Below are 12289 nucleotides of genomic sequence, written 5' to 3'. Positions count from 1 at the left end.
TGTTTCTCCGCCCAAAACATCATTTAAATATCATTTAAGTATTAAAACTGAGTGAACATGGCTGAGTTTTGAAAACACTGGAAAATAACATGACAGAGTTCAAGTATAAAGTCAAAACAGTGAGGAAATATCAACAAAAATCCTCGAAGGGTTCAGATAGTTGGCACGGAGCCCAAACATGGCATGCAACCCAAATAATGATAATAACAAATAGATTTCAATAAAATACGCGGTAAAATCATCAATCGGGACGGACCAAGTCACAGTCCCCAATAGTGCTCCACCCCACGCTCGTCATCCAGCGTGTGCCTCACCTCAATATAGCACTACGATGTGCAATCCGGGATTTCAAACCCTCAAAACATCATTTACAATCATTACTCACCTCGAACCGGCTAAATCTCTAGCTCACGACGCCTTTGCCCCTCGAATTGGCCTCCACACGCGTGGAATCTATCCAAAATTAGAACGAGGACGTGACAATATGCCAAGGGGACAAAGCCCAAGCGAAAACAATCAATAAAGGGCATAAATTCCGAAATTACCAAAACCCGACCCCCGATCCCACGTCTCGAAATTCAGAAATTTTCACATCAATAGATTCATTATCTCCTCTTGAGTTCATACATATCAAAAGTTTTCAAATCCGACCTCAAATGGTCCTTCAAATCCCAAATAAAAAGTCCAATTTCTCAAGCCCTAGTTCTTCAATTTTAGGCTTAGTTTTGATGATTTTCTAGGTGGAATTCACATAATAATCGAGCTTTTAGTCTAAGAATCTTACCTCCAAACGTTTCTCCTTGAATCCCTCTTCGATCTCCTTCAAAAATCTCCCAAAATGAACAACTATGGAGGAAATAAACCTCAAAATCACGGACAAGACGAGTTAAAAACATTCTGCCCAGGTCTCACTTTCCTTCTTCGCGAACGCGGTCAAACTCTCGTGTTCGCGAAGCACAAACTTACATTGACCACTTTTTCCTCTACGCGAACCCATAAAACCCACCGCGAACGCGATGCTTCTACCATCTAAACCTTCGCGAACGCGCTCACACCTACGCGAACGCGATCAACAAATGACCTTGAACCCATCTGACCCAACTTCCTCTATGCGATCGCGAGTGCCTTCTCGCAAACGCGATGCACAACTTCACAGCCCTTCGCGAACGCGGCACCTGCCTCGGGAACGCGAAAGCCAAACTTTCACCTCCCTCAGCAGACTCTTCGCGAACGCGAGGGCCCTCTCGCGAAGGCGAAAACCAAAATGTCTGCAACTACTGGAACTCCAAATCTGCAATTTTCTGAACTCTTAAATGATCCGATTGACCACCCGAACTCACCCGAGGCCCCCGAGACCTCAACCAAAGGCACCAACACATCCTAAGAACTTATTCAAACTTGTTCCAATCATCAAAACACCTCAAACAACATCAAATCACCTAAAACACATCGGATTCAAGCCTAAGTTTCAAAAATCTTCCGAAATACGCTTTTGATCAAAAACCCAACCAAACCATGTCCGAATAACCTGAAATTTTGCACAAACATCGCAAATGACATAACGGAACTACTGCAACTTCCGAAATTTCATTCCGACCTCTATATCAACATCTCACCTATCAACCGGAAAATGCCGAAATCTCAATTTCACCAAATCAAGCCTAAACCTTCCACGGACTTCAAAAATGCATTCCGATCATGCTCCTAAGTCCCAAATCACCTAACGGAGCTAACCAAATCATAAAAATTCCGATCTGAGATCATATACAAACAAGTCAAATATTGGTCAAACCTTTCAAATTTCAAGATTCAAACTGAGAGTTGTTCTTCCAAATTCATTCCAATTAACCTGAAACCAAAACCAATGATTTACATAAGTCATAATACACCACATGGGACAAGTCATGCCCGAGAACTGGCGAGCAAAGTGCAAAAGCTCTAAACGACCGGTCGGGTCGTTGCATCCTCCCCACTTAAACATATGTTCGTCCTCGAACGTGCTGATAGTTGTTCCAAAAGCCAACCACTCGCTGAATAGCCTTACTATGCATATACCCGGGGGTGATCCCGCGTTACCCTATCTCATATAGGTCCGATAACACATATAAACTGAAATTTCACAACCCAATCTAGCCCATAAACCATAAAACCACATTTCCACTTCTGAAATCCTCAATGCGATCAGAATCTCACATTTATACTACGAATAAGCCCGAACAAGCTGTAATAACCCATACCTGCTATCTCAGGTGCATTTACACGATATACTACATAACTCAAACGCTTGCAGCGATAACTTCTAATCACAGCAGCTGCACACAACAACCGAATACCGATAGAAAAACCTCTTATCAACTAAAGTCTCATCCCAACACTTTCATATACTGCCAATGATGAATAAAACACGAAGTAAGCCATAACCATTTCTCAGGTCAACCAAATCATGAAGCCACTACTCTTTTGGCTAGGACCATAGCAAATTTCTTAGCCGAACCTCGATATTTATCCTTCCAACGTGCTAAAATCGAATCCGTTCGTATTCATTAAAGATCCCAACGACCTCATCTAATCCAACACGACCACTCTGGTGACAGGACACCTCAATGCAGACTGAAATCGCAACTTGCGCAATCCGCGCACCAATAAGAACAATCCGAACATACTCAAATCAAGAAAGTGGTCCGAATGAAAGAGCTGTACCGCAAGCTCACCAGTACCACCACAACACAAGGCTGAGAACCTATCTCACATCATAGAAACAGAACACATGAATCTAACCCGTAAGGTCATATCTCCATATAGCTTCGCTGCAAATGCGCGATCCTAACCAACACTACTCCACATGAATCACCTCAAGTCACTATGCTCGAAACGCACAACCACGCACAATTTGATGTCTGGAACCAAAGCAAATCATCATAACCACAGTGAAGCATATACATACACCACACAATCCGAAAGGACATAACCGATACGCCATCCACCGAGAAATGCCCAATTACTCTTCCCGCTCGACTTTCGCAATGAAACCTCAATAGAACCGCACCATATGTGCCTGTAATCAACAAATCATAACACCTCGCAACACAGAAAGGTAACTCATATATCTCCCCAGATTACTAATAAGCTTACTAACAGTCGAATCACACATCCCTCAGCAATATAACTCGGAGCCAACCAAGTCGACTCAAGTTAGAACACACATCCACATTGGCCTGCCAACGGACCCCTTACCAAGGAAACTCCGAAGCTGCTCCTTCAATTCCTTTAACCCTGCCGGTGCCATACAATACGGTGCCCGGCTTCAAATCAATACCGAAATCAACAACCTTGTCCGGCGACATGCCCGGCCACAAGAAACACATCCGAAAAGTCCCTCACCACCGGAATTGAATCAATGGTAGAAGCCTCTGCACTGACATCCATCACGAAAGCCCAAATAAGAGAGACAATCCTCCCCAGCCATCCATTGGGTCTTCGAAACTCCAAAACCACCCTAGTAATACCATCACATTCGTCGAACCTCGCCAATAAATCCGTGGCATTCCCGGCATAGCCAACAGCGCCGCCTTAGCACAATAGTCCAGAATAACACAACATGGAGGCAACCAGTCTGAACCCAATAACACATCCAAAATCTAACATACCAAGCACAAAAAAATCAGCTTGGGTCTCCAAACCACGATAGTCACTGCACAGTGCCGATACACACCCGCAACCACAACATAGTCTAAATATGAGAACTTCCCGTCGCCAAATCCATATGGCACATGAATCACCATCTCCGATCCCATTTTCGCCGTCTGAATACATACCACACCTCTAATGCTCAATCATTCCACGAGAGATACTTAAAAATTCTTCTGTGCCACTAAGCAAACTCGAATATCAGCAGTCGATCCAAAAAGAAAGTGCCGCAATACTACCGAAGTACCATCAACTTAATCACATTGCCCTTTTCTGAAACATATACCCTCGTCAAATAACCCCAATTAGCAATACCATTTCCTTGATCATCTGAAGCCCATTTCTCTAACTATCTGAAACTGCCCGTGCTGTCTATGAATTTTGCGACCTTTTGTTCAGAACTGAACCGTAACCTAACACATGCCAATCTCAATCCTCCACACATACCGCATATACCAAACCATCCTAAATTAACATGAGAACTTCATATCCCTTCCGAACCACAAACATCTACGTACTCAACCAACCAAAAACTTTCCATTGATCCCATTCAAAAGAAAATCACTACACATCCCCTGCTCCTCATGCCACTAGAAAACATACATCTCTAGCCACGGTAGAAAACAACAAGAACTCTCCGACTCCGCTTTGCACAAACAAGACTATCAGGACTGAATTCCTCCTAGCTCTACCAACCTACGCAGGCCACTAAAACCCAAGAGCATTACCGCGAAATACCTGAAGAACTAATCATATCCTTACCATACCGATCTGGCCTACTACCAAGCTATCCCATCTATCCGAGCTCCCTTCTGATTTACCTTCACTTGATACTGCTTCTTGCTACAACATCACATTTCCTCCACCCAAACTTACCACACGAGACCCAAGCATAATACCACACGGCCTAAGGCTCACAACCCGCTGAATACTCTTTTAAATGTTCCCAAAAGTACCACATTCAGTATACCTACCCTGAAAAGACTTCCTGCGAATCTGAAGACATTACTTTCCTATTACCGATTTATTGAATCCCATAATTGATATAGAAATGACTCGAGTCTTGACACTCTCCAAATGCGAAACCTCAGTTTCTAGCCAAATTATACGCCTGAAATTTCAAATTGTTACATGTAAAACCCAGAACGCATTAGAACCATTCTCTACAGTCATACACTCTACCCAAACTGCAATTAGCCCGATCAAAAGAACCGAACAACCTGCGCCTCATTAGCACTTCTGACACTGCAGCATATAACCTTACCTTGATGCAACCAAGCCACTCCCTTTTCTATGCACTGAGCATTCTTTATCAACAACAACTCAAGACATTTTGTTATTCTCAAACACCTATGAAGCATGATATAACCTTACCTTAGTCGAATTTTTTTTTCCTTTACTCAAGCCATACTCGGGCTCAATCTCCGCAAACCATAACTGATTCACCAGCACTCCTCAAACTGAAACCAACATAGCACATAACCGTGCAATCAGCTAATCAATAGCAAACTCCCCCACTTGGCTCGAAGCCATAGATCAAAACACACACAATAACCCATAACATATAGACTTAATTTCTGCCATAATACGACGGTGAGATTAACTCAATCCTTCATAAGTCGTGGAACACAGACCATCTAGTACTTCATATCTTCGGCAACTCTCGCATTTACTCACGTAACAATTAAGCCCACTCTCTTAAGTGACCCGAATTAAATTTCAACACACATATTTCACTTATAAATGGGATCTTCTAACAGACAACATAAGGATCACGCAACTCCAGAACACTTCGCAGGAGATAACCCACCTGTTTTGCCTCAAACTGACATTTCTGAATACCTTCCACCGTCATAACCATTACGCCGTCACTTAGTCTTCTTGAGTCTGAACTCATACCGTAACATGAAATCTACTTCACTCCCAACTAGGAAACATGAAAAGATTCTTCACACACCCATAACTCGGGGCTATACATCCAATTACAATGGAAATCAAACACCTAATAGATCATCTATCCCCCAGCAGACCCTCCAAATTATATGATCACATCTCGTAGTCACATCACCCTCATCACGTACTAACCTGTCATTACATCCCTTAATAAGGGCACAACAATACATATAGATCCAGAAACACGTGCTCAAGAAAGCAACCGCTCAGGGCTCAAGCTATAGGTAACAATCCGGCCTCAAAACTTCCAAACTGGCCTAACATTAGCACATAGAGATCACATCTCGCCCCTAGATCAGGGAATCACAAGCCATCGATGCACATCTGGTGCTCGTTCGCGCATACGAATGCGTGGAAGGAATTCAAAGAGTTATATTTGAAGCTGAATCAACGACGCACGATAAGAATTTCATGAATATGGAGTTTTCCTAAAGGTTCTGCAGCCTCTCGAGGATAAATACAGACATCTCCGTACCAATCCGCGAGACTCTACTAAAGCTTCTCATGACTCGTGAGACCTATGTGACCTAGGCTCTGATACCAACTTGTCACGACCCTAAACCCCAACCCGGTCATGATGGCGCCTCTCGTGAAGACAAGGCCAGCCGACACATTTCCAATCCAGTCTTTAAGCAATTAAACTATAAGCATTACGTCTAAAACATGATATAAACTCAGAAGTAAAAATGACAATACAAAACAATACGCGGATTACAACCCAACTCAGCCCGATACCGGGGTGTCACTAGTCATGAGCATCTACTAAGTCTAAATACAACTGACAAAGTCTGAAATGTACTCAGTACAATCTAATAGAATGAAGAGAGAGAAAGCAGTGCTGCGAACGCCGGCAGCTACCTTGCTAAACTCCGACGACTATGCCTCCGATCAATCAATACCCGCTACCGGGTCCAGAAAATACCTGAATCTGCACACAAGGTGCATGGAGTAAAATGAGTACTGCCAACTCAGTGAGTAATAATCATAAATAAAGACTGAGTGATAAGAAATGACGAAAAGAGCATCAACATGCTGTATAGAAGCGGTTTCAATATCCAGTAAGAAAGCAATGAAGCTGTAAAATCCTTTAAAACATTTTAGCTCAGTATAAAATCCTTTGAAAATGACTTTTTCAACAGTTGCGCAAATGAATGCAGAACAACTAGTGCAGGTAAGCACAGAAATCAGCCCCTCGGGCACAAATGCACAATTAAGCAAGTAAATGACAGGCAAATAAGAAAGATAAGCACATAAGGTTCGCCCCTCGGGCACAATATCTACAAATCTGCCCCTCGGGCAATATCTCAGAACAGTACCAGCCCCTTGAGCAATCACATAGAACAGTATCAGCCCCTCGGGCTATATCTCACGTTACACTGGGTACATGCGCTCACTGGGGATGTGCAAACTCCTAGATGGGCCCCTTACGGCCCAAGCGCAATATCAAGCCATCTCGTGGCATCATAAACAGGTCTTCGACCGCATATCAATATCAAGCCACCTCGTGGCGTACAAATCTCAAGCCCTCAACCTCATAATCAAATCAGTGTATCACCGCTGTGGCGTGCAACCCGACCCAAAAGATATGTATCACCGCTGCGGCATGCGGCCCGACCCAAAAGATATCCTCACAACACAGGCCCTCGGCCTTACTCAGTCAAAAATCACATAAGCCTCCCGGGCAATAGCAAAACAGTGTTTCTCAGCCCAAAACATCATTTAAATATCATTTAAGTATTAAAACTAAGTGAACATGGCTAAGTTTTGAAAACAATGGAAAATAACATGATTGAGTTCAAGTATAAAGTCAAAACACTGAGGAAATATCAACAAAAATCCCCGAAGGGTTCAGATAGTTGGCACGAAGCCCAAATATGGCATGCAGCCCAAAGAATGATGATAACAAATAGATTTCAATCAAATACGCGGTAAAATCATCAATCGGGACGGACCAAGTCACAGTCCCCAATAGTGCACGACCCCACGCTCGTCATCCAGTGTGTGCCTCACCTCAACATAGCACTACGATGTGCAATCCGGGGTTTCAAACCCTCAGAACATAATTTACAATCACTACTCACCTCGAACCGGCTAAATCTCTAGCTCGCGATGCCTTTGCCCCTCGAATTGGCCTCCACCCGCGTTGAATCTATCCAAAATCAGAACGAGGACGTCAAAATATGCCAAGGGAACAAAGCCCAAGCGAAAACAATCAATAAAGGGCATAAATCTCGAAATTACCAAAACCCGACCCCCGGGCCCACGTCTCGAAATTCTGAAATTTTCACATCAATAGATTCCTTATCTCCTCACGAGTTTATACATATCAAAAGTGTTCAAATCGGACCCCAAATGGTCCTTCAAATCCCAAATCAAAAGTCCAATTTCTCAAGCCCTAGTTCTTCAATTTTAGGCTTAGTTTTCATGATTTTCTAGGTGGAATTCACATAATAGTCGAGTTTTTAGTCCATGAATCTTAGCTCCAAATGTTTCTCCTTGAATCACTCTTCAATCTCCTTCAAAAATCTCCCAAAATGAACAACTATGGAGGAAATAAACCTCAAAATCGCGGACAAGACGAGTTAAAAATATTCTGCCTAGGTCTGACTTTCCTTCTTTGCGGACGCGGTCAAACTCTCGCGTTCGCGAAGCACAAACTTATGTTGACCACTTTTTCCTGTATGCGAACGCGTAAATCCCACCGCGAACGCGATGCTTCCACCATCTAAACCTTCGTGAACGCGCTCACACCTACGCGAACGCGATGATCAAATGACCTTGAACCCATCTGACCCAACTTCCTCTACGCGATCGCGAGTGCCTTCTCGCGAACGCGATGCACAGCTTCGGAGCCCTCCGCGAACGCGGCACCTGCCTTGCTAACGCGAAGGCCAAACTTTCACCTCCCTCAGCAAACTCTTCGCGAACGCGAGGGCCCTCTCGCGAACGCGAAGACAAAAATGTCTGCAACTGCTAGATCTCCAAATCTGTAATTTTCTGAACTCTCAAATGATCTGATTGACCACCCGAAACTCACCCGAGGCCCCCGGGACCTCAACCAAAGGCAACAACACATCCTAAAACCTTATTAAAACTTGTTCCAATCATCAAAACACCTCAAACAACATCAAATCACCCAAAACACATCGGATTCAAGCGTAAGTTTCAAAAATCTTCCGAAATACGCTTTTGATCAAAAACCCAACCAAACCATGTCTGAGTAACCTAATATTTTGCACACACATCCCAAATGAAATAACAAAACTACTGCAACTTCCGGAATTTCATTCCAACCTCTATATCAAAATCTCACCTATCAACCAGAAAACGCCGAAATCTCAATTTCACCAAATCCAGCCTAAACCTTCCATGGACTTCCAAAATGCATTCCGATCACGTTCCTAAGTCCCAAATCACCTAACGGAGCTAACTAAATCATAAAAATTCTGATCCGAGATCATATACAAACAAGTCAAATATTGGTCAAACCTTTCAAATTTCAAGCTTCAAACTGGGAGTTGTTCTTCCAACTTCATTCCAATTAACCTGAAACCAAAACCAACAATTTACATAAGTCATAATACACCACACGGGGAAAGTCATGCCCGAGAACTGGCGAGCAAAGTGCAAAAGCACTAAACGACCGGTGGGGTCGTTACAAATCACCTTATCAACTTGTGGATTTGGTCTTGAACCCTAGGATAACTTTGAGAGAGATCTTGGGCTAATATTTTGGAGCTACTTCATGTTGCAATAGAGAGAGAGGGATTATGAATTGCTTTGTAAGTGTAATTGAGATATATCTATTTTTATATGGCCCCACTAATGGGCTTGGGCAGAAGGGTCATTCGATGCCCCAAGACTTGCCCATCTCTATCCTTTTTTATTCCTTTATAATTTGGCCACAAGTTCTAAGTAGGTGATGCGCCTACTTGTCACCGACCTGATCAAGTAGGTGATCCATGTTGATTCTTTTCCATTTTGAAACATGTGTCTCATCCTCGTTAAATAATTTAGACATGTATCGAGCAGCTCAAGCAAGTAAGACGAAAAGTATGTTGGTTAAGCAGACACATTAGGTCACACAGAAGCTCATTTTTATTTGTCCAAGATGTCCTTTCTCGTGTTTAAGTGCTCATCCTCAACCTAGTCGTTTGTATGTTGAACGGAAATACGAGATGTAATATCATTAGATTAATTTATATACTTTCAAAGAGGATCTCACTTCCGAGCTTACATATATTAACTTACAACGTATTTTCACGTACGAAAACATGGGGTGTAACAGACTGTTCCTTCTTTAACTCGTGCGTTTCTCTAATTTTCAGTACATGGCTGACGAGTGCAAAAGACACACTTAAATATGCTCGCTAGTCGAATATAGTAAAATATAATATCGTATCCACAGAGATTAGAGTTAAACAGTATTATCGTAGTTCGTAGTTAGATTGCTATCCAAGATGATCAACAAATGAGATTTGTATGATTAAAACTAACACTACTAGAAAATAGACCTATTGCAACGGTTGTTTAACAACGGTTATATAAACATTGCAATAGATAATCTACGGCAACGGTTATAATCGTTGCATAATTCTATTAGGGCTTTTGAGATAGTTAGTAGAATAAACCGTCACATTAAGGGACTAACCCTTTCCATAGACATGTCTATTGCGACGGTTTATTTAAACGTGGCAATATATATATATATATCTTTGGTGACGGTTATTTAAATAAAAATACTATTGCAAATGTGTTGCATTCCCTCCTTATATTGCCGCTTTTAACTTTACTAACCCGCCAGCTTTTTCAAGGAAAAGAACTAAGAGACGGAGAGGAAAAAAAGAAAAACTAAAATTAAAGTCCTAACAAAGATACAAAGTACCCAAAGCCCTAATCAAGATAGTTGAGCCACAACAAAGATCCGAAGATATTCCAACAGGTTCTTCTCTCTTTCTCTCCCCCTTGCCCTAGCCCCTTTGTACATTTATTCTACAACAACTTTTTTCATTATTTCGTTGCTCTCTCAGTCTTTGCCACTAAGAATCTTGAGGTAATAATCATACTCACTTCAAATCAAAAAGGTTAGTACTTTATTATATGAAAATCCTTGATGATTTGTATTTTATTTTATTGATGGGAAAATGCATGCGATGAGTTTGCCTTTCGATATATTTCAAAATTGCAATATTTGAGTTTTCTTTGAATAAATTTTCGGTTGATGGGCTATTAGATTTTTAGGTGGTTTTGTTTGATTTTGGGTTTAGGTAACGAGATGTTTTAGGATGAAATTGAATTCTCATTGGTGAATGACAATCGAATTCACTTGTTTGACTAAGATTCTAAACGATTGGCTAATGACAATCGACGCAAGTAATGAGCAAAAAAGGTTATCAATTGGGAAAATATAGGGTTTTGATAGGATAGGTACAAGATAATTGTTTGGGATCTAACTCTAGTTAATTCACTTCTAATGTTCAAGTGAGTCTCTCGAATTCACTTGATTATTAGTTCAAATATTTAGTAGAAACTCCACTCTCAATTAAGTCTCAACCTCACAAGATGAACCAATTTAAGCTCGGTAAAGATATGCAAGAATTCGTAGTGGATTGGTGGTTAGGAGAACCTCTCTCGATAAACCTCATAACTAGGTATAATCAACAATTCAACTAGCCTCTTTCGATTACTAAGAAGAATTAATGAATTCAACCAACAAAATAAAATGCAAAAATATCACAAGTTATGCCTCTCTCAATTAGATGAACAAGTGAGTATAGTTGCAACGATAAAAACATCCAAAACGATTCAATACATAAAACTAGAGTTAACACCCACAAACAAAGATGAATACACAAAATACATCAAACCCTAAAGAGAACTACTCCATAGATATGGAGCAATTCATCATAAATACGTTTAAGTTAAGGAAAACATGAAGCGATCCAAACTCGTGTCTTGAGTGAGGATTGAATGATGAAATCATTGTGCTTTTGCTTATCCACCTCCTCCTTAGCATCCTTCTGTTTAAGATGTGTGAAAAGTCAAGAAAATTACATTTTTCCATGAATATACACCAAGTAGGGTCGGGCCCAGACAAAAATACCTTTTCCTACGCGAAATCGGACAATTACTCTGTAAAATTTGTACAGGCAAGGCGCATGGGGCGACACGCCACATAGGGTGCTTGTGGGTAACTTTAGGGAGCTTACAAATTCAACAGGAAGCACAAATGCACAGCCACAGCGCACCACGTGCCGCCCCACGCGCCGTGGCAGTGCAATTTTCTCAAAGCTTGGTTTTTACTTGCTTTTTGAAGTTCAAACGTGGTTCTCGACCCCCGAATGCGAGCCCGACTTAATTCTTTGGGCTTTTACTCTGACTTCAAATCTACAAATACCTTGGAACAACTCCATAACATATACATCATTTGGAATCACTCCTACAAGGCATAAAACACATAGTTAGTGCAAAACACTAGCGATTAAAGCTCAAACTCTATTAAAATGCAGTAAATGAGAGTGAAATAAATGACTAAAATATGAGATCATAGCCTATCATCAACACCCCATACTTAAACCAATGCTCATCCTCGAGCAATAAAACTACACTTCATATAGGAACGACCTTATTAAACAACTCTCCTAACTCA

Source organism: Nicotiana attenuata, unplaced genomic scaffold (assembly GCF_001879085.1).
Source record: "Nicotiana attenuata strain UT unplaced genomic scaffold, NIATTr2, whole genome shotgun sequence".
NCBI classification, from domain to species: domain Eukaryota; kingdom Viridiplantae; phylum Streptophyta; class Magnoliopsida; order Solanales; family Solanaceae; genus Nicotiana; species Nicotiana attenuata.
The sequence above is the reverse complement of the archived record's forward strand: the minus strand, read 5'-3'. Positions refer to the sequence as shown.